The sequence below is a fragment of the Crocuta crocuta genome, unplaced genomic scaffold (assembly GCF_008692635.1).
Source record: "Crocuta crocuta isolate KB4526 unplaced genomic scaffold, BGI_CrCroc_1.0 scaffold25, whole genome shotgun sequence".
Taxonomy (NCBI): Eukaryota; Metazoa; Chordata; class Mammalia; order Carnivora; family Hyaenidae; genus Crocuta; species Crocuta crocuta.
Genome location: NW_027532015.1, coordinates 8965772 through 8980619, shown reverse-complemented (window position 1 = coordinate 8980619; position 14848 = coordinate 8965772). Strand labels below are relative to the sequence as shown.

Genomic DNA, 14848 nt, shown 5'->3' with positions numbered 1-14848 from the left:
ATTTGCTGAAATGAAAGCAAGAAATTAAAATTTTAGAATATTTATATTTGTATTATATTAAATAATGTAATTTTGTGATTTATAATTCATAAATTTGTAATTTAAGTAGTTACTATTTATCCAATCACATAATTTTTATTTTGCTTTATGAAATATATATCTAACAATGTAAGAAGATAGAATGTATTTTATTTAATATTTTACTAGCTTAATTTATAACTTTTAAATATTTATGCAGATGGTTTATGGTCCTTTAGGCCTTTTGGTATTATCTGTCTAGAGTTTTATAACTGTAAGAATTCCAAAAGTCGATGTACTCTTTTCTTACACGTAGAATCACACTCATTGTTTGAAGAGTCTCAGCATAATCTCTTGGGATCCAGAGCCCTGAACCACAAAACTGAGATGCAGTTTTTTAAGTCTGTCATGGCACCATTTCAGAAGACATCACCAAGTCAGCCTTGAATTTACAGCACTCAACTGCCCAGCACAAAATTAGTTAGAAAACAGACTCGCAGGGTCTGAAATTCACAGGACTTTCCTTTTGATTTACAGTAAAATACCCCAAATTAGACAGGATTGGAACTAAAGGGAAGTATCCCGTCTCTTCCTTTCTGTTGTCTGCTTCTTTTCTCTCAGCAAGCAATCTTAGAATCTTTTTTGAAGAGAAGAGGAAACGGAAAAATAGATGAGTTGCAACAATACCGCCTCACTAGTGCAACCACTAGCTTACCTCTAAATACCACATGCACACACACACAGTTTTATTTTATTAAAAAAAATTTTTTTTAATGTGTATTTATTTTTGAGAGAGAGAGAGAGAGAGAGAAAGTGCAGGCAGGATTGGGGAAGAGAGGGAGAGGGAGACACAGAATCTGAAGTAGGCTCCAGGCTCCGAGCTGTCAGCACAGAGCCCGATGCGGGGCTTGAACCCACAAACAGTGAGATCATGACCTGAGCTGAAGTTGGAAGCACAACCAACTGAGCCGCCCAGGCGCCCCAACACAATTTTAATTTATTACAATTAAAAATATAAAATATAAAACATTTAGCTGGAGTCACTTCAGTATCCAAAATCAAAAACCGTTCTATGCTTGTAGCCCTATTTATTTTTGTATTTCCAGCAATTGGAACAGCACATGATGCCCATTAGGCCTTCACTAAGTATTAGTGATAAAAAGGGTATTTGTATGTTTGCTTTTGAAACTTGGAAGAATGTCATGTTTACATTTATCTCCCCCTACCGCCTTTCTATCCTTAGTCCACTGATGATCAGACAAGAGAAAACTATAAGTGATATCCTCAAAATGAATCCGTTTTCAAAATGTAATTCGAACGGTCATGGACTGTTGTGGTTGGGTTCTGTGTCGCTACAACCTGTGGGAGCTGAGCTCTGATTTAGTTCAATCTAGAAAACAGTTATTGAAAACCCGCTAAATGCAAAGAAGCCTGCTACGCACTGTGCGGTTACAGGAGGAGAAAAATACTTACTCTTTTAAAAGAGAGAAACGGCACATTTGAGGTGGAGGAAGAGGAGTAAGAAAACGGTTCACCAGCCAACAGAGTGTTCCTCAGGAGGCTGTGTTCACTCTGACGGGGAGAAGCACTGTTGTTATTCTGGCCTCTTCCTTGGTTGCAAAAATAGATCCCTGAACCTTTCTCTTCTGCTGATTATAAGTTTAAAGCATTGTCCATGGAGTAAATATACATTAAAAGCAATAAATAAATGAATATTTAAACTCTAGAAAGATTGCAGATTCTCAGCGATGCTCTACCAGGAAGAGCCAACAATGAGACAGTGTCTGTGCTTAGTGAAGACCTAATTAATGTTTACAAAATGCTTTGAGAATGCCAAGCACTGCAGAAGTTTGGTTATTATTATTATTATTATTATTGCAGATCTTTAAGCATACATGACCTAGATATTCTTATAATCACAGCGGTTGTTCATTCCCCATATAATTAATAAGGAGATACAAAAATAAACCCCACCTCTCTTCATGCTTGATTTGTCAGTTGTTCTTGGTGTATGTCACTGATCCTTAAGAGAACCTTAATTTAGGCAACTAGTTATTCCGTTCAATATTATTTTGACATTTGGTAATTACTGAAGTTTTTATACATCTGTCTCAGAAGAGAAGGCATTAAATACTGCTTGGATGATCATTGGTTTTGCAGGAACTCAGATTTTGATTTATTCTTTTGTTAAATAACACAACTTATGGAAAGTTTCCAGTTCTGGGCCACACAGATTATCCATTTCATGACCCGTGGAGGGTGGAGCCACCCTGATATTGGATATTTCATAAAATAAGCTTTTGGTCAAAAGAAGACGATCTTGTTTTTCATATGAATAAAGCTGAGCTTTCTCCTTTTCCTAATATATTCTAAAGTAACTGGAAGATATCTACAAGTTTTCAAAAATAAAAGTAAGACTGGAACAGAGGTCAGAAATTTCTTGGGAACCACTTTCTAAGACTCCCCATGGACCCCCCAAAGAAAACAGATAAGACCCAAAGACCCAGGAACAAGAAGGGGAGCTCCATCCACAAGGAGGCAGATACTTTTAGAGTTACTGCCTATGGTTCTCATGTGTATGATTTTCCATGTCCAATTTTATTGATCATCGATTTCTCCTTGTGAATTTTCATGGGCTCAATCTCACTTTCTCAGTAAGGCCTACTCTGAGCAGCCTATTTATTAAGTATTGCCAACTACCCCTATGTCCCCAGAGTCCCCTCACTGTCCCTGCTGTCCCCTTCCTGGCACTTACCATCCTTGACATATTATATGGCTTTACTTACATGTTGTATTTATGGCTTACTGTCCATCCTCTCCTGCTAGAATATAACTTTCCTAAGAGCAGGGATCCTTGTTTCTGTTACTCGTTTATCCCAAACACCTCAAACAGTGCCTCTACATAGTGGAAATCAATGAGCGTTTGTGGTATGAATGAATGAATTTTATCAATATTCTATGTCTATGTTTTCTCTTGTCCTTTTTTCCTACTCTTGGTCTTTTCCTTTTCATGATAGTTGACAGAATACATACCAAACCATTCGCTTCTTTCCTAACTTGTATTTTACTTCACTCTTCAACCTCAGCTGCACTGCAGTAAAATCTTATATACGTGACTCGCTCTCCTCTCTGAGGATCTTGTCAGTTGGTACTTATATTGCTGCTACTGCCTGAGAAGGCCTGAAATGATGTCCGAAGAACACATCGTGGTCCCTGGAACATCTGAGAGTTACAGACCAGGCACATAGTATCCTGGGTCAAATTTATTGAAAAGTTCTTCCATATATTGATTGTTTTGTCTGGGTATTAGTTGTGGGTTTTTTTTCTCTCTAGGGTAATAGACCATGGCTTTTTGAAGCAATTTTCTGATGGGGTGCCTGGTTGGCTCAGTTAAGCAACTGATTTCAGCTCAGGTCATGATCTCGCAGTTTGTGAGTTCAAGCCCCACATCGAGCTCTGTGCTGACAGCTCAGAGCCTGGAGTCTGCTTCAGATTCTGTGCCTCCCTCTCTGTCTGCCCCTCCCCTCCTCACGCTCTGTCTCACTTTCCTTCAAAAATAAATAAACACTTAAAAAAAAAAAAAAAGAAATGATGTCCAAAGAACACACCGTGGTCCCTGGAACATCTGAGAGTTACAGACCAGGCATGTAGTAGCCTGGGTCAAATATATTGAAAAGTTCTTCCATATATTGATTATTTTGTCTGGGTATTAGTTGTGTTTTTTTTTTTTTTCTCTAGGGTAATAGACCATGGCTTTTTAAAGCAATTTTCTGATCACAAATTCCTTTGTACAACTAATTTTCCACATAAGGGTAGAATTCGAGGCTAATATTATTTGGCTTATATAGCCTGCCCTTTTTCGTGCTCCACTGAATAGAGGAGCAGGTCCAGCAGTAGTTGGAGTTCATCAAAAGGTCTATAAATTATATGCAGATATTTTGGGGTCAGCAAAACCCAAAGTGTGGTTTACTTGAGTTCTTTTACCCCTAATCCTTAAATCCATAGATATTTCAAAGTAAACTTCATTCATATGTTTCCCATTCATTTGCCCTTAGTTCCTCATAGCTGGGGGAGAGGAAGGGCCAGACCTGAAGGTGTTGCCTTAGGAACTGGCTTCCTTCTTCATTCCCACAAACAGATCATTCATTAGCCACAGACCCAACTCCTTGGCTGAAGTCCATCCCCATATCCTTTCCAGTTCCCTTTTAATTGAAGCTCCAACCTCGGCAAGCATCAGCGATAGCTGCCAAAGAAAGTGTAGTGGAAACACAAAGCTGCATTTTTGATCATAGAGGCACAGGATCCCCATCTTCAAACTTGGGAAGTGATTCTAAAGGCCTTCAGGTCCATACACCAGGTGACACCCAAGTTACCTGAACAGTATCTTAGCAGATTCCCTTTAAGTCTCTACTTGAGCATCTCCGACGATGGAGCTTCAAACAGCGGACCAAGACCATGGAGTTTCAGCTTAGCAAAGACCTCATAAGGAACTGAGCCTTCCGTACCTTCCTCCAGCCCAAATCGGCCCAGTCCATTCATCCATTCTGCAGGATTCAAATACCAGTCGTCATTGTTCTCCTCATGTTCTCTTCCAAGAGGATCTCGCTTTTCTCCATAACTTCAGTCTCTCTTAAATGTTGGTCATTCCAAGTTGGTTCTTCCTGTTCCATCTTCTAAGGGGCATCACACAAAGCATTTGACCCAAGGACCTTAAGATGAACATACTGTAACAAATTCATTACGTTAACCCCTCCCCTCATTACCTTAACCCCTTCCCTCAGTCTTGTTACTTGTCTCATGTTGCCACTTCAATCATGGCTGAAGCATCTAAAAGCTCCCCCTTTATACCACATCCCTCGCAGTTAGTTGACAAGTCCTATTAGATGTGTGTCCAAAGTAGTTGCCAAAGCTGCCCCAGCCTCCTCTTCTCCACCATCCCGGCTTTAGTTAAAGGCTTCATCATCTCTCAGCTGAACTGGGGCAATGGGCTCATCTCTTATCTCCCTGCCTCCCCACTCTCTCCTCACCGGGACTTACCCTGCATTGATGCCTCAGTAACCTTTCTAGAAGAGCTGAAGTCTTGATGGTTCGTTGCCCCATTCCCTTCTCAGACACCACCTGTGAATGAAGTGGTCCCAAGCCTCCTAGGTATCTGAATGGGTCGCTTCTCCCTGCATTCAGGGAGTTCCTGACCTTTGTTCAACACCTATGATTTCACTTTTCTCATTATTTGATTGGTGCTTATTTACTTGTTTATTCCCCTAATGGGATATGAGGCCATAAAGGGCAGCAACTGTTGTTTTTTTTTCCTTTCTTCTTTTCCTCCAGAATCTACCATACTCTCTGGCATTACCACACACTCAGTAAACGTTTATTGAAAAAATGATATACAGGTCCTTTACCATCATGCTTAGTCTCCCCTGACTAGGCTTCAGCTTGTCTAGATTCGTTTTTATAGTTTCATGTGATTTGGCAAGAGCACAGGGAGCAATTTGGCCTATTAGTGTTGTCCAAGCTTCATTAACTCTTTATGGAAGTTTCATTATACAACACACTGAAACTTCCACATCATTTTTACCTGACCAGTGGGTGGTTTGGATAATATTTGTAGTCATTATTTTTGTTTTTTATATACAAAATGTAGGACTCTTAGGTGTATTCATAGTGAATTGCATCTTGTTAAACTCAACTGGAAAACAGCATGGGCTCTGGGGAAGCGACAGTACTAAGATGTTGAGGATCATTAAATGAATATATCAGAATTTAATAATATTGATTTATAAAACTCTGTTTTGAATTGAGAAGCCTAAGTTTGTGCCATTGAATTGAAGCTCCTTTGGAGGCTACCAATGTAAGTATAGTCAGTAACAAAATAATTGATTTTTCAGAGCAATATATTTTAACCATCTCATAACCGTGCTCAGAGAGGATGGTTGATTCCTCTGGTCAAGACAGGTATTTAGATAAAAACTACATATGTGGTGGCAGAAGGGATAGGCTACTGAAAATTATCACCATGTCCAAGGATAATAGAGAAACAGGAAATTAATGCAATATGTCTAGTGGAGAGAGAGTCCTTGAACAAGAGGACTTGTGAGGAAAAGGGTTTATAAGATGGTGTTGGTACCAAGTGGATGGTAGCTTGGGGACAAAGCTCACCTTCGAAGGATAGGTGTTGATTTTTCCCAAGTTGACTGATTCTAGATATCTAGACATCCCAAGGGGTCATTGCCTTGGTCCCATTTAGATAAAATGGGAAAAGAAACTTTTCTGAGGGTCCAGAAGCATTGTCCAAAATCCTTCCGTTGGCACCAAATCTTGAAGATCACACGAATCCTCATCTCATCTCATGCTGCTTTATCCAACTCAGGCTGAAAAATGATTAAGGGAAAGCAAGGAAAGACTGTAAAATCCCACTAGAAAGTGTTCAAGCCAGTTTTTTATTCCTGTATGAATCTGAACCTAAACTACCAAATTTTTCCACAAAATGCCTGGTCTTTTAGAAATACTGGCTAACTTCCCTGAGCCTATTTATATACCTCTTGTCCAAGTGAAGCTTCTCCAGGAAGTCTCTAGTGTTCCCCTCTGCCAATCTGTGGCTCATACAGAATGGCAATGAGACCTGCCCTCCAGGACATTCCGAGACTGAGTGTCCACCCAGTCCTCATTTCCCTCTCAAAACCCCCCTTTTCCTCCAAGTCCACTCATGCATCAACTCTCCCTTTATATCATAGAGGTGAGCACCCCTTCTTTATGAGTCTCTACCACACATGTGCCTCTCTTATAGTATCCATTATGCTTTACTTGTAGTATATTATTACATTAGTCTGGAACCGGATGTTCATTAAGAGCAGGCGCACGCTCTTAGCTTCCTCCCATAGTCTCATTTTCTGGATTGGTACATGGCACATAGTAGGTCTCAGAAAAGATTTTTGTAAGAATGAATGAATGATGACGGGGTGAGTGCATTTCTATCATATTTCCTTACTCTCCGAGTCTGATAACACTTTCTGAATAGGAAATAAGATTATTTTCTCTAAGTGAGCTTAGGCCAGTACCTAGGATCACCATGTAATTCTCTATGTTTCATACCTCCGTCCTTCAGTGACCCATTTTAGAACCTTACAGCATCCTTGTCAAGCTCAGTGGCTTATAATTTTAAAATCAGTCTTCCCCTTTTCCACCAAAGAACCGTACCTGCTGGCCTTCAGGCGTCCAGTATAATAACTTGTCCAGGCTCACAGAGCTAGCTAGTACCCTAGCTGGAAGGAGAATGCTGAGCTGACCAACCCCATCATGCTTATTGTATCCAGGGCCTCTCTCTCTGTAGAGCTTTGTTAACCTCTGGTGAAGAGATGCCTTTCAATGTGAAATGTCATTATATTTCACAAACATATTTCATCAAGACACTGATAAACATTCCTGGCATTTGCGATTATTTTCTTTTTCATCTAAGCAAGGGTGACTTTTGCCTATTGTCCTACCATATGCATATCCAGAGAATTTTCTTGCCCTTAATGATCTAATTAAGACATGTTTCAACCTAGTTGCAAGGATTAGCCGTGACGGGTGGAAATGCTTCCCCTTAAGGCAACCCCTTTCATCCTTATCAAATACATTTATCTGTGTGACCTGGAAATATATCAAATTATCTTATAATCTGTGTCCAAGTGCCCTTCCTCACACTGCTACTATCTGTATGTGTTACGATAAAAAGATTGAAGTTAGAAAACATCCCTTTCTATATCTATGCTGCTTCCACACACCTGATAGAGCGTCTTTTTTGTTTTCTTCTCTTCCTCACACCCGGGTAACCCCAAAAGCCACTCTTTCTGTATGTAGCTCTCCTGATAGATGCAGACATGCGAGCCACCTGGAAAGGGGAACTGAATCAAATGACCTCTCGAGTTTTCTCTGTTTTATTCTCATTCTGTGAAAAGGATTTAGTGTAAGTGATTTAAGAGGTTAGTCAGAATAGAACTCAGCCTTTTTAAATTTCCCTACTGAATCCTACTGGTGGGGAACTTACAGCTTGTTGCGGGAATTCCTGAGATTGGCGTGGAAGCAAATAGCACAATGCTGGCCACATAATAGGCTTGATAAATGTCAGTCCCGTCAAATAGGATATGATAGGAATCTTACGGAGAAGATTAACTTTCCCTAGAGCTAATGACTTTAACTTACTCTGATACACTAAGTAATAGGCCAGCGTCAAACCCTGTCTAAAGCTGCAAGGAAAAATTCTGGGGTGGAAATCTTTTATTTTTAGCAACACCGAATTTGTATATACTCCTAACACAAAAGTTAATGAAATTCCTTAAAAGTTTATATAAAAGGTCAGATATTTATCCTTGGACATAGAATTCTCATCTCCCTTATTATTTTTCAGCATTTCCTCTCACTTGCACCTTTTGTAAAGAACTTTACTTCAACTCAGAATTCGACTGCTAATATTCACACATATGGCAAATATGAACTAATCGGACCACAGATATTTTGCTGCATTCCACAGTGTCTCATTTATTTGTTTAATTTGCAGCCATAGCAACTAGATTCCACCACTTCAGGCTTTGACACAGACCTGCAGTCTGATCAGCCTGGTTGAAGTCTGGCACTCAGCGCTCTGCTCAATTGAAGACATATGCGCAAACTCGCTCACCACATTTTTTAACCTGGTTTTCACACTGAGCAGATATTAATATTTGCATAAAAATATGAAAAGCAACCTTCTGCAAGGATAGTAGGCAATTAGAAGATATTGTGACCTTCTTTTCTGTAACATTTCAAATCTGAAAGTTTTCCTGGCGTGCTTCTCAAAAGCCCATCTGACTTTGAAGCAAGCTGCCTCTCCACAGAAGGCTCACTCCAGCAATGACTAATGGATTGACCTGGTGCCATGCTAGTGCTGCTCCACGCATGCTGCTCGGCACAAGACGAGCATTTGGAAATGACCTTGAAAGGGAGTTTTGCCAAGCAAGTGAAATATGGGCCTTCAAGGAGTGCCATTTCACAAGCAGTTTCCAGAATGGTATTCGCAGCATTGTCGAAACTGGGCTCCTTAGCTTGGTATTGGTTTAGCACGAGTGTTTAACATACACAGGGAATGATGCTCCTTCTGGATTTTATGAGCTGCACTTTGTAACAGGTTGGAAAAATTAGGTAATGGTGAAAACTGGCACCCCAACGTTGTTTCTCTTAGGTGTTTTTGTTTGAAACATTCACTGGAGGAAAGGAAGATGGTCGAAGGGCCCAAGTGTAAATAAGGAGACGGGAGTTTAAAATGAAGGGTAAGCTGTAAATGGGGGTCAAAATGGTGTTTAGTGGATAAAGAAAAGACGGTAAGAAGAGCTAGCTCTCTGTATGCAGTTTGCTACCCAGTTGATAGGATTCCAACTCACCAGATTTCGGTTCTAGGAGGACAGTGTTCCTTTATCTCAGTATGCACACCGAGAGTGCATCGTCTATTGTAGTTGTTTAAAAACGTTCATCGCCATTGACATCAGTTGTTGCTATATGGCTTTCCATTTTCATGAGTGATGTATTTCTGTTGGTGCACAGTGTCTTTTTTTGATTGCGCTTCTCATGCTGGTGAAGTTGGCTGACATTTCAGGATCTGTGAATGAAGCTGTGCTTTAACCTTATTTGGAAGTCAGAGATCAGGCTCCTGGATTCATATGATTTGGAAAGGTCCCTCTCAGGTTCTCCTCCTGTCACCTCACTTCTACAATCATGGGTAGCAGAGACAGTCCAAGATCAGGGCAGTAAGGTGGGATGTTGGAAGAACAGTGGGGAACAAGTCATACTCTCTTAATTCATTCTTAATTAATTATCTTCCTTCTTCATTAGTTTGTTGAAGCCAGCTCTCAGATTTTTGTACAAAATTAGATTGGATACTTCATTAAAAACAAAAATTCAGTCCCGTTAGAACTCTCTGATGAGACTGTTAAAGACCTCTGTCCTTATTTCTAAAATACCGATAATCCTCACTAAATAATCCTGGGAAACAGACATCTATAAGATCAGGGCAACATACTGTCAATGGCAACTTCCCAGAACATTCCTTTTTACTTCATCTGGGATTTTTCCATAAGTGATCTGATATTTCTGTAAGTTTAAACTGGAATCACTGAAATGAAGGCATTTTTCCCTTATAAACTCAAACCTTCCAGACTCATCATTTTGTAGAGTTACATAAGTAAGCCATACAAGTCTAAATTATAGAATATAGTTGTTGTAAAACTGTTCACATTTTATGCAGCAACTTACATTAAAACCAGTAACATATTTGCAAAACAGGTTTTGTAAGCAACTATTTATGTTGAAATCCAGCTTGGTGATTTTTCATTAGAATTTTGCTGAGGGTTATATGCTAAATTATTCACTTGTGAATTTTTTCTTTCCCAGTTGCCTGTGCTTGGTAAGTGTGTTTGAAAAGTTCTGGCATAGGAATAGCTCAGAATGTTGCCGTTATCTTGCCCTATTTTCTTTACCTGTCTATATTTAGGTGATTTGTTTTAAATTTCAGTTCCATACCTTTTTTTCACTTTTAAATGTTTCTGTCGTGGAGCACATTTTCCTAAATAGTCCTCATCCCTAGTTTACGCCTCATCATATTAACATGACTGATTTTATTGTATTTACTAAAACATTTATCAGTTGCTTAAATGAAGAAAATATGAAAGAGAGAGAGAGACTGAAAAAGGGTGGGAAAAAGAGGAAAATGCAGGAGGGCACATCAGCCAGAAAGAACATCATGACTTCTGGTTCTTAATATCATAGATCACAGCTCACAGGAAACCAAGAGACAAACTAAAAACAGAAGGCCCAGGCAATGGGCTTTTGACGCCCTGAGAATCCTATTTCCTTGTGTCCTGCTCACTTTGGCCCTCAGCACTGCCTTTCTCTTCCTGAGGATGTTTTTTTTTTCTTTTAGCTTTTCAGTAAACATTTTAGGTACGAAGAAAATGGGAGAGCTTATCATTGTTCAATATAGACAATACCTTCACCTTTAAACTATATTCACTGTCTCACCCTCTTATTTTTCAGAACCATATGAGATGATTTTACGTGTAGGTGAATAGAATGTAAAGCATCTTATATAATAACTTCACTCTGCACCCGTGCACAGCTCCTCCCAATTGAACAGGAGCCTTTTTTCCAAAGCCCCAGGTAGAGACTTGCTCAGCCTTTAGTCTAACATTGATGGCACTTTGCCCTCTGCTTCCTTGTCTTCTTGTTGTAAAAGATCTCTCAAACATTGTCTGTGTACCTTATATATATTTCTCCTAGCACACATAGCTGAAAGAAATGTGAACCTGTGTTAGTCAGGGCTCTCCAGAGAAACAGAATCAGTAGGGTGTGTGTGTGTGTGTGTGTGTGTGTGTGTGTGTACACATATGAGGGATTGGCTCACATGATTATAGAGCCTGAGAAATCCCAAGATCTACAAGCTGGAGACCTAGGAGAGCCAATGATACGGTTTCAGTCCAAAGGCCTGAGGAGCAGGAAAGCTGATGGCTCAGGTTCTAGTCCAAGTCTGAGTCGAAAGGCAGGAGAAAACCCATGTCCTAGAAGGAAGGCAGTTGGGAAGAGAGAGGAAATTCTCCTTTCTTCATCCTGTTATTTTAATTAGGCCTTCAGTGAATTATATGACTCCTACCCCCCTTGGGGAGGACAGTCGGCTTTGCTCAGCCTATTGATTCAGGTGTTCATCTCATCCAGAAACACCCTCACAGACACATCCAGAATAATGTTTAATCAAATACCTGGGGGCCCTGCGGCCCAATCAGGTTGACCTTTACGTATCCCCATCAAAAACTCCTCTCTTCCTTTAAAAGTCAACTCCATTTGTTAGAGGTCTGAATAACGCTGTCCTGTTTCCATGCCATTAAAGTTACACTAAGGTTGGTCAATGCTGGTTGGCCCAACTCTCATGCTCAGAAGTTCTTATGGATTCTTATGGGATGAGGCCCATGCGCCATCTATATTCTTTGTAATGTTGCCTCACGTGTTCTGAAGCACAGCCAAGTTTTGAGAATCCTCGAAGTCATCTTTCTTTAGGCTTCCTTGGGGTTCACTGAAAGTGGTGAGTGGAAGAACACAAAGAGGGAAGTCACCCTGGCAATGGCTGGAGCTGAGCTAAGTGGAGGGTGTAGTAAAGAGACAGACCCGGGCAGATGTGCATAACCAAGCTGACTTCACCATTGAGGGGTTGGTTATAAAGTGGCATCTCTGCCTCTTTTTCGACTGGGATAAAATACTGGCACCATCCCAAGATTCTAGGAAAAATGAATCAGTATTAACATTTCTTAAAAGATTAAAAGCATAGCACATGTGTCAATTATCATTAATCCTTGAAAATATTTACGGAGTTAAATGGTCTGTAACTAATTAGAGGTGGCAGTTAACAGGGGATATGGGTTTCCTCTGAGTTATATGAAACAAAATATAAATCTTTTTATATAACCTTATTTCCTACAGAAAGGATTTTTGCTTATCAGTGGGATTTTTAAAGTTTTATTTTATTTTCTTGGATTTCATTCCTTTTCCATAAATTCTATAAGCAGAATTACAATGAGGTGAGTCACAGTCTTAACACTTTTTTGGAGCCTTTTCTGCCAATGCAGCTTGGAATATAGAGGATTTTTTTAAAGTGTGTTTGGGGAACTCGGAGAGGGGATAGGGAGGGAGGGAGGGAGGAAAGAAGGAAGGAAAAACAGAGACAAGATATTTTACTTTAGACTAAATTTTTTTTCATTAATGACATTATAAAGGTACAACTTTCATAGTATTTCATCAGTGTGTTGTACAAAACCCTGAAGTACAAATGGTTTAGGTTTTTAAAGTTCATTCATGAGCTAGTCATTTGGAACCGAGAACACATTTTTACCACAAAAATTTTGTTATATAAGCGGTAATTAATTTTCAAGGCTAGCTCATAATCTGTCCTGGTTCTGTTTTGAAACTGAATGGCTGTGCATTTACGGTGATAAATAGACTATACTGTTGAAAATTTGTAGTTCGAAAGAACATAAAAGCAATAACATCAATTTTTGAGTCATTTAAAACTTTTCACTTGAATGCTGGTGCTGGAGGGAAAGCAGATTTAATCTGAGGAGTCTATGGACGTTCAGAACATCTAATGTTGATATTCCAGAGCACCAGTCAACCATCCTCTCCGGACAGTCTCTGAAGCCACACGTGTGCTTCAAGCTGGTCACCAAAAAGCAACACTCTTAGACCATATTAATAAGTCCTCGCTAAAAAAAAAAAGTCTTCTTTCCTTCCTACAACAAATACTGATGGAACGTGTGCCATATGCGATATGCTCCTTACCACTTACACTGGAAGGAAATAGGAAGAGCCCCTCTCGTGTGGAGCTCATGATCTAGGGGGCGAGGTAATCGAAGAAGAGTGCAAATAGATGACCTGTGATTCATCCGTGTTTATGAAATATTAGAGTATGAATATGAAAGTCCATACATCTATCCAAGGAGTAGTGAAGATTTGTATAAGCAACATATGGGGGATGGAAGGCAAATCTTTGCTAAATGCCTGTCATGGGCCAGCCACTTACTTACACTCTCTCATTATCTCTTCAGAGTGACCCTGAGTGGTAGGAACTATTTTCACTATTTCACACATGAGGAGCTGAGACTCAGAAGTTAAAAATGTGTCCAAGACATTCTACCATTCTGCCCGGGGCCTGAGTACAAATCAGACCTAGAGGACTGCAGGCACTTTCTGCCCGTCTGAACTGCAGGTTCTGCAAAATCACTCTGCAGATATTTCCTATTAGTCTACTCGGTATTTTTTTTGAAAAATACCTCTGCAGTCAGTACTCTCCTAGAATTTAATAGTGGAAATGATGTTGTATCTCCTGTTGCTGGCATGCTCCTTTTTGTGAATGTGAGCTCTTGCCACTTCTCTGATGCCGCATTTAGTGTTCCCATGCACTACATAGATCCTCACCAGAAGGAGGGTCATCAGTTGGAAATGCAGAAAATTCTTCCGGAGCAACACTTCATTGGCATACATATGTAAATTTAAACTCATCTTTTTCAGTTCTAATGTGAGACCAAAAACCATAAAAATCCTAGAAGAGAACCCAGGCAGTAACCCCTTTCAACATTAGCCTTACCAACTTTTTCTAGGTATGTCTTCTGAGGCAAGGGAGACAAAGCAAAAATAAACTATTGAAATTTCGTTAAGTAAAAAAGCTTCTGCACAGCAAAGGAAACAATCAAAAAACTAAAAGACAGCCTACTGAATGGAAGAAGATGCTTGCAAATGACATATACAATGAAGGGTTAGTGTCCAAAATATATAAACAATTACAAAACTCAACAGCTAAAAAACAAATAATCCGATAAAAATGGACAGAAGGCATGAACAGATATTTCTCCAAAGAAGACATCTAGATGGCCAACAGACACATGAAAAGATGTTCATCACTTACCATCAGGGAAATGCAAATCAAAACTAAGTGAGATCTCACCTCACACCTGTCAGAATGGCTAAAAAGGAACAGAAGAAACAATAGGTGTTGGTGAGGCTGTGGTGAAAAAGAAATACTCTCTAGAGTATTGGCTGGTGGGAATGCAAACTGATGGAAAACAGCATGGAGGTTTGTCAAAAAGTTAAAAATAGAACTACCCTATGACCCAGGAATCGCACTCCTAGGTATTTATTTAAAGAATACAAAACCCAATTCAATGGGATACATGCGCCTTTGTGTTTATAGCGGCATTATTTACAATAGCTAGGATATGGAAGCAGCTTAAGTGTCCAACAATTGATGAATGGATAAAGAAGAAGTGGTGTATGTGTA

The 14848-nt window shown here is 39.7% G+C and overlaps 1 protein-coding gene across 8 annotated transcripts in view; it reads left to right on the top strand.

The window, feature by feature from the left end:
• AIG1 (androgen induced 1) overlaps window positions 1–14848 on the top strand; it is a 241628-nt gene that overhangs the window by 90028 nt on the left and 136752 nt on the right. The window contains exon 5 of one of the 8 annotated variants that reach the window (XM_077776004.1): window positions 335–1975. The exons of the other annotated variants lie outside the window; for them this stretch is intronic. The gene's annotated coding sequence lies outside the window, so the exon portion shown is untranslated. Of the gene's footprint in view, window positions 1–334; window positions 1976–14848 lie in introns of those variants that run through there. 8 annotated transcript variants of the gene reach the window in all.